The sequence below is a fragment of the Bos javanicus genome, chromosome 23 (genome assembly GCF_032452875.1).
Source record: "Bos javanicus breed banteng chromosome 23, ARS-OSU_banteng_1.0, whole genome shotgun sequence".
NCBI lineage: Eukaryota > Metazoa > Chordata > Mammalia > Artiodactyla > Bovidae > Bos > Bos javanicus.
The window spans coordinates 52,333,935-52,346,675 of NC_083890.1; positions in this window are offsets into that span (position 1 = coordinate 52,333,935).

A 12,741-nucleotide genomic window follows, 5' to 3' on the forward strand; every position below is an offset into this window, starting at 1 on the left:
TTGTTTCAGTGTTACTTGTGTGTCCTGGGTGAGTTCACAGCAAGCACTTGATTCTGTTTTCTGGAAATTTTAAAACATAGCCATGTACTGCCTAAGGCAAAGAAACTTTTAATCAGTTTATGTGTAAATAAATAAACTTTTGAGTTATAGGATGTGCATTGGGTTTACCACACTTTAAGTTTTTAATAAAATATTTTAATGTATAAATAAGACATGGATAATAAATTATGTCCTATGAAAAATACAAAGTTTTGTATACGTGCAACATACAGGAAGAGGGAATTTTGCATTGAATCTGCATTTGGACATAAAGCTTTCTTTTCTGAAGGTTGACAAAGCAGACCAGGCTCAAGAGCCCATTCCTGCGCTCTGCACCAGGGACCTCAGTCAGCACCTGTCACTGGGGAGGAGGGGCCAAGCGGCGTCTCCAGCGTCGTCCCAGAGAAGACCAGGGCATTTCAGGGCTGCCAGGGGGACCTGTGTGTGTGTGTATGTATGTGTGTGTGTGTGTGCATGTGTATGTGTGTGCATGTGTGTGTCTGTATGTGTGTGCATGTGTATGTGTGTGTGCATATGTGTGAGCGTGTATATGTGTGTATGTGTGTGTGTGCGTGTGTGTGGGTGTGTGCGTGTGTGTGTGCATATGTGTGAGCGTGTATATGTGTGTGTGTGTGCGTGTGTGTGTGTGTGCGTGTATGTGTGTGCATATGTGTGAGCGTGTATATGTGTGTGTGTGTGTGTGTGCGTGTGTGTGGGTGTGTGCGTGTGTGTGTGTGCTGCCACATTTAAAGCATGTGGTACTCCCTACTCACTACCATCAGTTCCCTTTGCTGGTGGAAAAATGCACATACTTTAATATAGAAAATAATGCTGGGTGGGTCCCCTGGCCTTCTTTATTATGTAGCACTGCCCACAAGACTGATCCAGCCTGTCCCCTCTTAAATAAAACAGCCTCGTTTCTCATATGTTTCAAGCCTACAAAGAATATTAGCTTCTCTCATTTCCTGTGGGTTCTCTTTTAAACAAATATTTCTGTGCTTTTGTGTCTTTGCTTTCACTTTTGTCAAAAAGTCAAAGAGAAACTCTTAAGTATTTTTATCAGTTAATTTATTTTGCATTTGGTAAGAAACTAGCTTAAGCATCCCTCCCGCCTAGAGAAAAGTAGTGACAGTCAGAGGATGCCGTCCTCCCTGGGCCGGGGGTGCTAGATGGCAGCGTCTAGTTCCACGAGCTGTGGGAGGGGAGCGGCTGTGCCGTAGGAGCTCTTTCCTCAGAAAACAGCCAGTCACCCTTCAGGCTCCACGGGCTGTGATGAGATCGGTGAGTCCTCTGTGGCCCTTGGACATCCTGGTGTGTACTGAGGAAGCAGCTGGAGTGTCAATGCAGCGAAACACACGTTCTGCTGAGGAGGCAGAGACTGGGAACAAAGACAAAGGCATCATGACAGAAGCAGCCACGTTGACAGCGGCCCCAAGGCGGGCGAAGCTACAAACCAGGAGCCTGGCCGGAGGGCGTGTGAGGGGGAGTGTCTCCCGGAGACAGACCTGCTGTTCTGGCCTCTGGTGAGCCCGGTAAAGCCCCTGACAGAGTTCACCGACTACCCGAGAGGTCCTGAGCACCTCCACGCAGCTAGGAGCTCCTGTTTTGGCTTCGGGGTGTCTGGTTGTAGCTCGTCTCTCACCAGCTTCTTCTCATACCTGCTTCTGCGTCTCAGACCTAAGTCCCTGTGGGGACCCAGAAACAGGCGGCAGTGACGGGCGTGTCCCGTCTGCATGCAGGGCCGGGGGCGATGGGGAGGCTTGCGTGCCCAGGGTCACAGCTCCGTCTGCACAGCGCACACTGGCATCTTCTGAACCAGTGACGTGTGAATGTGATGTTTCCTAAAGACCTCCCAGGAATGTTTTGAATGCATCTCACATGAACGTGGGTACGAAGCCCTGTGTGCCATCTTAGCTGTGAAGAAACCATTTTTTAATTTCCCAAAAAAACGTGAAGGTGTAACCTCCAAATCTTCCTCTCTCGTTTTTGCTCTCTGCACCAGAGGACTGGGGCCTGACAGCATCTGGGGCTCCCCAGACAGAGGACAGGACACCGCAGCTCCCCAACAGACAAGTAAGTAGACCAGAAGGAGGCAGAAAGGTCTGGAGAGGGCCCGTCAGCCTGGAAACCCCGCCCTCCTCCAGCAGATCCGTCACTGCCTCCTCAGAGTGGACGTCATGGTCATCCTGGGCTCCCACCCCATACCCCACCCCACACGGACCCTCCCCAGCACAGCAGCCAAGTCAAGGAACGGGGTGAAGCCACCGTCACAAAAGTCACTCAGGAACGTCCAGTGTTAAGGAAGCATCTGACCCAAGTCGCTGCTGGTTTATGGGAGAGTCCACTTACTAGATTAAACTCAGAACTTATCATCACTTCTCATGACACATCCCAGACCAGTGTGCACGTCACAAATTCACGCTGATTTTGAACACTTAAGTGCTTCCTATGAACACAATAAAGAGTCACAGGTATATATGTATTTGGGTTTCCCTGGCAGCTCAGAGAGTAAAGAATTTGCCTACAGTGCAAGAGAGGCTGGTTTGCTCTCTGGGTCAGGAAGAACTCCTGGAGAAGACGATAGCAACCCACTCCAGTTTTCTTGCCTGGAGAATTCCATGAATAAAAGAGCCTTATAATGCATATGAAAAACTGATATAATTAATTCCTTTAAATTTTGCTAAAAGCAGCAAAATGACTTCTAACTGCCATTTTAAAAAGAAAAATCACCTTTCCTAAGCAGACTATAACTGGGGTCTAGGGCCCTAGATACTTTAAAGAAAATTCTGGTGAACATACTGAATAACCAAGACACCCTGTGCCCACTGCTCAGAAGAGAAGGCTCAAAGCAAACTCCCACTCACCCTGCTTGTAACTGCCAGTTCTGCCCCGTTCTAAGCCTCTCTAACATAAATGCATCACATCACTAGGTGGTGAAATTGGAGGTGTCCCCAGATCATGGGCATAAACTATTTTCAGATCTATAGCACAGAAACCCAATCCTGGAGGGATAGGGTGCGCATGGCTCCACCACCCCCCATTGTGGGTGAGAAGGAGGAGGATGTTGTCTGTAGCAGGCTGACAGTCTACGGGGAGAGCACACACTCACAGGCTTCTGTACGACTGACCGGGCAGGTGAGCACACCTCCTCCCACGAAGACCAGGATTTAAAGCTATATTGATGACCCTGGTGGCTCAGCAGGAAAGATTCTTCCTGCAATGCAGGAGGCACTGGAGACACGGGTTCCATCCCTGGGGAGGGAAGATCCTCTGGAGAAAGAAATGGCAACCCACTCCAGTATTCTTGCCTGGGAAATCCCATGGACAGAGGAGCCTGGAGGACTACAGTCCATGGGGTCACAAAGAATTAGACATGACTGAGCAACTGAGCATGATGATAATCAAAGCTGATGAAAAATATATGAAGATTGGCACAGACTTCTCTTAGCAGATCTACCTAAAAGACCCCTCCTACAATTAGCAACCAGCACTATCTGTTTTTCTAGCACTGGATATGCATCCAAGGCTATTTCATTGCCAAGAGCATGTGAAGGAGGTTTGAGTCTGTTAGCCACTTAGCCACGCTGCTTCCCTTGGAAAAAGAAGTCCTTTCTGCTGTTTTGTGCAACTTCTCCTTTTAGAGCTCAAGTCCCATTAGACAGTAGGCAGAATAGAGCACTTCTCAATTTCCCCTCTACTCTAAGTCCTGTGTAAGAAATAGGACCCTAAACTCCTGAGTATTGGGCTACTGGCTCTGGTTCAGACTGACAGGAGCAGAGCTGACTTCACGGGAGGCGAAGGGGAAGGTGGAGTGGGCCCGCACTGTCTCCGTTCTCAGTGACTTGAGTCCCCAGCACCCTCACCTGTCAGGGGAGGTGGAACCCAGGCATAACCCAGGCCTGCTTTCCAACCCCCCTCCCACATCTGATGAGCAAACCCCCCTCTGTTAGTTCAGTTCAGTTCAGTCACTCAGTCATGTCCAACTCTGCGACCCCATGGACTGCAGCACACCAGGCCTCCCTGTCCATCACCAACTCCTGGAGTTCACTCAAACTCATGTCCATCGAGTTGGTGATGTCACCCAACCATCTCATCCTCTGTCGTCCTCTTCTCCTCCAGCCTTCAATCTTTCTCAGCATCAGGGTGTTTTCCAATGAGTCAGCTCTCCGCATCAGGTGGCCAAAGTATTAGAGTTTCAGCTTCAGCTTCAGTCCTTCCAGCAAATATTCAGGACTGATTTCCTTTCAGATAGACTGGTTGGATCTCCTTGCAGTCCAAGGGACTCTCAAGAGTCTTCTCCAACACCATAGTTCAAAAGCTTCAGTTCTTCAGTGCTCAGCCTTCTTTATAGTCTAACTCTCACATCCATACATGACTACTGGAAACACCATAGCCTTGACTAGACAGACATTTGTTGGCAAAATAATGTCTGCTTTTCAATATGCTGTCTAGGTTGGTCATAACTTTTCTTCCAAGGAGCAAGTGTCTTTTCATTTCATGGCTGCAGTCACCATCTGCAGTGATTTTGGAGCCCCCCAAAATAAAGTCTGTCACTGTTTCCACTATTTCCCCATCTATTTGCCATGAAGTGATGGGACCAGATGCCATGATCTTAGTTTTCTGAATGTTGAGTTTTAAGCCAACTTTTTCACTCTCCTGTTTTGCTTTTATCAGGAGGCTCTTTAGTTCTTCTTCATTTTCTGCCATAAGGGTGGTGTTATCTGCATATCTGAGGTTACTGATATTTCTCCTGGCAATCTTGATTCCAGCTTGTGCTTCACCCAGCCCAGTGTTTCTCATGACGTACTCTGGCCGAGGATAAAGAAGGTTGCTGACCCTTCTTTGCAGGGCAGGCAGAACGGCCGCACTGCTAGGTCGCAGGTTTGAACACTGAAAATCTTTCAGCAAAGACTGTAGGATTGCTGGTAAGGCAAGACTTAGAGAGGGTTTGTTCACAGGACAGGAGTTTGGAGAGGACCGTTTCTAAGTTTCCTCGCAATTGTCACCTTAGAATTCTTTTTGCCTTCCATGAGCTTCTGTTACTTCTGCAGTTTCTTCCTGTTTCACCCTAGTTTCAGGTAAGTTATCAGACCTCTCTACACAGACTTCGGGGAACTCAGTACTGGTCAGCTGATCGATGGCTTGACAGCTATATCTTGTTAGTGGACTTGCCTAATATAAAAGTACTGTGCCCTCCTTTCCACAAGACCACAATTTATAGTAATACAGCAGTTAGGGCAGAAGGATAAGAAGTGGTGAGCCTGGTTCTAGGGCTTGGGGAGCTGATCATGCTGAGACAGAGGATATCTGTCATTCCTCGGAACTTCCGCTCATGGGGGAAGCCTCTCTTTGGTCTCACATCCACAGCTAATCAAAATCGAGACAGGGTCAGGATGAAAGACTCCGTCCCACAGCATCCCACGTCTTGGTCTTCCTTTCAGAGTCTTCTAAGATCCACTTTGAGCTGGGTGTTGTATACTGTTCAGGGGCCCTTTGACCTATTCCTGTGAAATCAGAAGGAAGCCGGGTCTCCGTCTTCACCACACAGCAGCCCGCTGAGATCTGTGTGCAGCGCCCCCGACCCCCGAGGCGGCCGTGGTTCCAAGAGCTTCCGTGCCAGTCGGTCCACACAGCAGACTGCTAACCCAGTCCCCATTAGCGAGTAATTCTAGAATTAGACGCCTCCAGGGAGAGTGGGTAACAGATGGGAGTTTACAGGGGACTTTATGGACCTTGGGGCTTCCCTGGTAGCTCCGCTGGTAAAGAATCTGCCTACAATGTAGGAGATCCCGGTTCAGTTCTTGGGTCAGGAAGACCCCCTGGAGAAGGGATAGGTTACCCACTCCAGTATTCTTGGGCTTCCCTGGTGGCAAAGAATCTGCCTGCAATATGGGAGACCTGGGTTCAGTTTCTGGGTTGGGAAGATCCCCTGGAGAAGGGAACGGCTATCCACTCCAGTATTCTGGAGAATTCCATGGACCGTATACTCCATGGGGTTTGCAAAGAGTCGGACACAACTGACCAACTTTCACTTTAAAGACCTTGAAGGTGGACAAACAAGTCCCAGGCAGGAGGGAGGAAGGGGAGGGGAATGAGGGGAGGGGAAGGGGAGGCAGGGAAGGAGGGGAGGCGACTGACAGGGCCCTGGACCCCTTCCAGCCCCATCCCATGTGTGGGCAACCCACATGGCACCTTGACTTTTCCAATATTGAGAGAAAAAGCAGCCAAGCTTTTATGTGAGAACGAAAAGCCTGAAGCACTTCAATTTCCGGTGTTAAACGAAAGAAGACACACGAGAAAAGCCAGTTCAAGTGCACGCCAACAGCTGGACAGAAGAGGATGGGCATTTAGCCTGAACAAAAGGAAAAGGAGAAACGGTCTCGCTATTTGGATGGAGCGGCCTTGCCTCACAGGTGTCTTTTCATAAATCCCTTGGGCATCAGGGGTGGGATAGCAGGCCCGCGTCTCTCAGAGAGAGAACAGGCTCAGCCCTGCGTGATCGCCAAGCACAGCTGCGGAGAGGTGAAGTCTTATCGCAGGCACAGACGGTGGTCTTCATTTCAGCCTGGGTGGGCCTGGAGCCCAGAGACACCCAGATTTCTCTGTGGGCCCACAGCCCCCGGGGAGCAGGGCCGCCCGCCCCACCAGGGCAGATCTTCCGTTAAAGTGCCCGTCAGCGAAGTCAGGCAGAGTGGAGTCAGGGAAAGCTACTAATCAATTCCAGACCTGCTTCTCTCAGGCCTTCCTGGGAACACTTGCTGGATTTCCTGCGACATTCCTGCCAGGCTGTGACTCTGCCAGTCGCCGCTCCCGCGTCTCCTGGGAACAGGCTGGGGTGGCGGGCGGTGCAGAAGGACCTGGGCCGTCGCCCGGGCTTCCTGCAGGTGAGACGCGGGTGCCACCTGAGGGCCGCGTGGCCGCCACCTGCCTGTGTCCGGAAGCGCCTTCCCAGCACCTTTTACTGGCACTTGGATACAGCCCCTTCTGGGAAGCGTAAGTGGACCACATCTAGTCGTCTCTGGGGAATCATGGAGAAGAGAGGACTGAAGGAAACTGTCAGGCGTGTCTGTTGGCCAGGGGCTCCCTGTGGCCTGGGTGGGGCGGCTTCAGTGATGCCGCCGCAGCAGACACCAGGCCGGCAGGGATGGCTGGTGCAGGAGACACGGCCCACGCCAAGCGACCGCCGGCCCGGAGAGAGGAGGCAAGAACAAACCGCCAAAATTTATTAGAAATGCAAGTTTAAGAAACACAGAGTTCTGACTGCAGTTTCACAGAAATAATTACACGGTTCCAGCACAGACAGCGTCGTGCTCTGGAGGAAGGCCTGGGGTGAGGAGCCACAGAGACAGACAGAGGTGCTGTGGCTGGGCGCTCAGGGTCCCATCACGGGGTCTGCGGGGCCCCGGCCCCGAGCACTCGGCCCAAGGCCAGACCACCATCCCGGCTCCACACCCCACTCCTCCTGCGGCCCCCTCCTCCCCACCCCACCCAGACGCCGGCCACACCCACGGGCCGCGCTTACCTGTAACAAGGTCTCTCCCACTCTTCAGCTTTGGAAACACGACAACCCTGTCCGTTTCAAGGCCAAGTTCAAACCCCACCTTCCCTGCCTGGTTCTCCTTTTCTCACCAGTAGATGGTCCGTTCCCGCTGCCCACGGACGCCCAGCGGCCTCACCAGAAACAGTCTCATCCAAGATCAATGGTTGCCTGTTACGGGTCCTGAACGGTTCTGCCGGCGGCTGAGCATGTAAACTGTACTTTCAGAGTCTGCGCTGGTCACATAGGCCTATCTGGATGATGGGGAAGGAGGGGGTCTGGTGGTCACGGTGGGCCCCCACCTCCGTAACCCCAGGAGGCGGGGCCCCACTCAGTCACAGGTCACACAGGACATGATGCCGCTTGTCATCACGAGGCTGTAGAGCTCTGCACCAGCATGAGAGTCAGTCTCTGCACGCCTCGAGACAGTCAGGCCCTGTGTTTGTTGACTGCCAGTTCTGGGTCTACACGGACGGGCCCTTTAAACGAAAAGCTCCACGGTTGTCATGACCCCTCCACCCCCGAGCGAGACGGGTCTCCAATACGCCCCCAAAGAGAACCTCAATCCATAGGCAGCAATGCTAGGTGCAGGGAAAACAGCAGGAATTTATTAAAAGGTCAGGGGGACATGTGAGCACTTTCCCCCTGAGGCATATGTAGACAGAACTAGAAGAAAATTGGAGCATAAAATATATTACATTTCAAGCCAGTAAGCACTAGTTCAAAAGCTGTAAAGGGGTGTGGCTACACCGTGAGCCTGGGAGCCAGTCTGCCCAGCTCTGCTCCGGGCCTCGGAGGGTGCTGGGGAGGGTTAGGTCCGTGATCAGGGTTTACATTAATAAACCCAGTTTGTTTTGGAAGCAGATTTCTTCTAGAATGTCTTAATGGGCTATTACCACTTCTACTGAATCTCTCTCATTCCTACTTTTTTCTGGGATTTCAAGTTTGCCAACCACGGCAGTTTTGGGTGTATGGCTGATGACCATGAACCCTGTGAGCACAGCCCTCCCTGGTCCTGGGTCCCTGGGAAGGGCTTATATACAAACTCATCCGAAGGGGCTCCTGGGAGCAGGTCTCGCCTGACTCATGTCACGATGCAGAGAGTGAGTCTGAGCTGCTCCTGTCAACCTTGAACTTGGATGTGAACCCCTCTGGGAACAAAACAGATTTGTTTACCATTCCAGGCGACCCAGGCATCCCAAGGGCACTTGACCCAGGCTGACGGTGAAACAGTGTGCCCCATCTTCCACCAAGACGGCTTTGCTCAGATGTGAAGGCTCGGCCTGTGAGCATCAGTTGGAAGAACTCTCATTCTGCCCCTGCAGACCCCACCCATGAGGACCCCGTAGGGTTTACAGAGCCTGTGGACTCTAACCAGACACGTGGTTGATGCAGAATGCTGGGCACTTTGCCCTACTTCCTACTTTGAATTTATTATTTTCTCCTTTTAAAATATTTTTTGCAGAGTGTAAAATTTGGATCAAGCCAAACCTCAGTCTTCATGTTTTATTTCTGAATGTATTGAGAGTAGACACTTGAAAATAAATGTCGAAGCACTTGGTCTCTTTTAACTAATCCATAACAAAGAATTTAAAATAAACTTCCCAGGACGCTTATCAATTACACGATGTACAAAAATTCCGCAAACACATGAAAATCTTACTTTTAAACATGTTATTTACATTATAAAAAAGATATCTTCAACATGTTTTTCTTCAACCTCCAGGCAGCTTTTCAGATGAAGTACCTCTAAATTTAAAGCAATGATCCTATTGTTAATCTGAAACAAAATTGCAATAAGTACACTCCAAATATTCTGGAAACATGGGGAAAATAGTATATTTATTGTATTTTTTCAGGCTAAAGATCAAACCTCTTATTTTAAATTTAGTTACTTTACCTAAAAGGTGTCTGGAGGTTGAGGGGAAACATATTAAGTATATTATTTGAAAATGTAACTAATAAACTATTTGAAATAAGTTTATCCTCTGTTGCCAGACTTTTCAGACAGCCTGGATATTATTTTGGCTCAAATAGCAGAGCATTTTACATGCTAATGAATTACATATGGGTCGCAGAATTACTGCCCAATAAAAACTAAAGACATGAGCTTACATATCGATCTACAGAAAGAGGTTGGTTAGGCAAGGGCAGGGCCAGAGTCTCTCTGAACCCTCATCAGAGAAAAGAAACTTGAACAAAAGCTGGGATGGACACCGCCCCCAGGGACCGAGGTTCTGGAAGGCGAGAGGTTCCTGAAGGCCTGGGTCATCCAGCGATCCATCAGGCAGGCCCGGCACCCCTCAGCCCTGCTCTCCATCACCTCACTTACTCCACACACATCCTGAGTCTCTACCCTGCAGCAGAGTCACCATCCCGGGGAAGCTCTTTTGGGCATTTAGGCACCAAGTTCCTGAAAGGCACAAGGCTCACAGCACTGAGGCCCCTGCCCCAGACGCTCCAGACGTGGGCCCAGGGTGCCGGTCGCACTGGGCACCCAACGGAGGAGACGTGGTCCCCAAGTCTTTGGAAGGTGGCTCCTGGGCACCCCACTGCTCACTGCCCCAAACCATCCCTGGGATGCTGGCAGATAATGCTAATGTGATGCTTCTGATGAAGAGACAAGCCCTACACATGGTGCTCAGTCGCTCAGTTGTATCCAACTCTTTGCAACCCCATGGACTGTAGCCCACCAGGCTCCTCTGTCCTTGGGGATTCTCCAGACCAGAATACTGGAATGGGTTGCCATGCCCTCCTCCAGGAGACCTTCCTAACCCAAGGGTTGAAACCAGGTCTCCCAATTGCAGGCAGATTCTTTACCGACCGAGCCATCAGAGAAGCCCAAGAATACTGGAGTGGGTAGCCTATTCCTTCTCCAGGGGATCTTCCCGGCACAGGAATCAAACCGGGGTCTCCCTCACTGCAGGCAGATTCTTTACCAGCTGAGCCACCAGGGACACACAATTGGTGCCTTGCTTCCCTGGTGGCTCGAACGGTAAAGAATCTGCCTGCAGTGAGGGAGACCTGGGGTCAGTCCCTCAGTTGGGAAGATCTCCTGGAGAAGGGAATGGCAACCCCCTCCAGTATTCTTGCCTAGAGAATCCCATGGACAGAGGAGCCTGGTGGGCTGCAGTCCGTGGGGTTGCTAAGAGTGCGACACGACTGAGCGACTAACACTTTCACTTTCACACTCTTCACTTTCTTCAATTCTAATCTCAGTTTAGAATAAGCATCACAAAGCCACTGAGAGTAAAAGCACATTTGCCTTTCATCTCTGATGGGCTATGTTACACAAATCTGGGCTACATTACCTGCTTAGATTGTAAATGGGCAACATTACAATTTATTAATTGCCTAATGCCAGCTGGGGCTTCCCTGATAGGTCAGTTGGCGGGAAAGAGTCAGACACGACTGAGTGACTAACACTCTCACTTTCAATGTCAACTTAAGCGGTTTAACATAATCGCTCCTGCAACTCCGACCAAGAAGCACCAACCATCCGTCTTCCCAGCCAGGTGCACCCGTCACAGCCGTGGGAGCCAAGGCTCACGCGCGGGCACATGCATACGAAAACCCCCCTGGTCTGGGAGACGCGAGGATGGTGTTGGGCGACACACAGGAGTCTCCACACCTAGTCCTTCCTCATGCGTCTCTGCTCAAAGTTCCCCCTATCAACACAGTCCACGAGGGACCGGGCCCCGTGCCATGCTGCTCATCCAACTTCCTTCACCAGCTCAGGCTCTCAGGAGGAGCCCCAAGACCTCCCCGCTCAACCTTCCCGACTGTCTATAAAGGTCGCCCCTCATCGCATCCCATGAAGTTCTCCCCTCCTCTGAACTCCGGCACTTGCTACGCACCCCTTCACCCAGTGATCACGACAGCAGACGTCACAGAGCTCCCGACTGGTCCTCGGCGCTTGACAAGAAGCTGCTGCCAGAACGCGCCGCTTTCCACTGGTCCCGACCAACCTGCTAGGGGGAGGCTGGGAGTGGCTACCGTCTCCGCATGGGGGTGGACCAGCTTCAGGCCCTCTGTGCCGCACCCGGGGAATCCTAGTGGGACTAGCTGGCGCCCACTAGGCTGGTCTCCCCTCTTCTGTGGTTCTGCCCTGGCTCTGGGGTCACCCCTAAACACACCCAGGTGGTCCTAAACCCTCATGCCAGCATCTGCTTCTGGGGCCCAAACGGAGACCAGCAGGCCCCACCGTCCCCCTTCCCTGGAGCTCTGGGAGGTTCTCCTGCCACCCTTCTGCGCTCAGCAGAGGCTGGGGCTTTGCAGAACTGACTGGGTCTGCCCTGAAACCAGCGTGGTAACTCATGAGGTCAAGACCCAGGTTGCCCAGGAGAGGCGGCTGCACGCCCAGAGGCCTATGGACCAGGCAGGACCGGCCTGCTGCCGACCACGCGGATTCCACCCAGAAGGAGGTTCCTGGGCTTACAAAGCACAGGTAGTGTCTGGGCTTCCTTGGCACCACTTCCCTAAGCAGGTCAAGGTTCTCCGTTGGATGGGCCCGGCACCAGGCGCTGCTCACCTTTCGTTGAGTGAACGCGCTGATTCTGATTCACAGAATCCACTGTTTACATGAAGACCCGCCGTCCACTGTCGGAATGAGAGCCCCACATGGTGCCCACTGGGCGCCCTCCCCCCCAGAGGGGGCCCCAGGAGACAGGACCCTTCCTCTCAGGCAAAGCCGCCCACGAGCTGCTTGGATTTCCACGATCACTTTTGCTGTCTCTCTGGATCGTTTACAAATTTTTTGCAGTTGTGTTTGGTCACACGTGAAGACATTTTTCAAGCATTTTGAATTCGGTAAAAATCCAGAAGAAACGTTGCCAAATCTGTTCCCTTCTTGCATTTTAAGCCCATATACATTTAAAGGGATATTCAATCCTTTTGTTTTTGAACTGGTTACCCATACCCCCATTAAAGCGTTGTCTTTTAAAAGCTGTTTGCTATTCAAGGAGTCTTGGGAGCCCATTTAAAATCCTTTTTAAATCCTTCTTCTCTGAAACAGGAAGCTGCATTTTGCCCAGAGTAAACACTCTGACCTGAATGCAAGCTCAGGTGTGTGAATCCCCAGGGGAAACCTTGATCAAGGCAGTCAGCATCAGAAAGCAATAAAAGGAAAATTAGAGGCTTAAATGCCACAAGGAACTTGTTTGTCT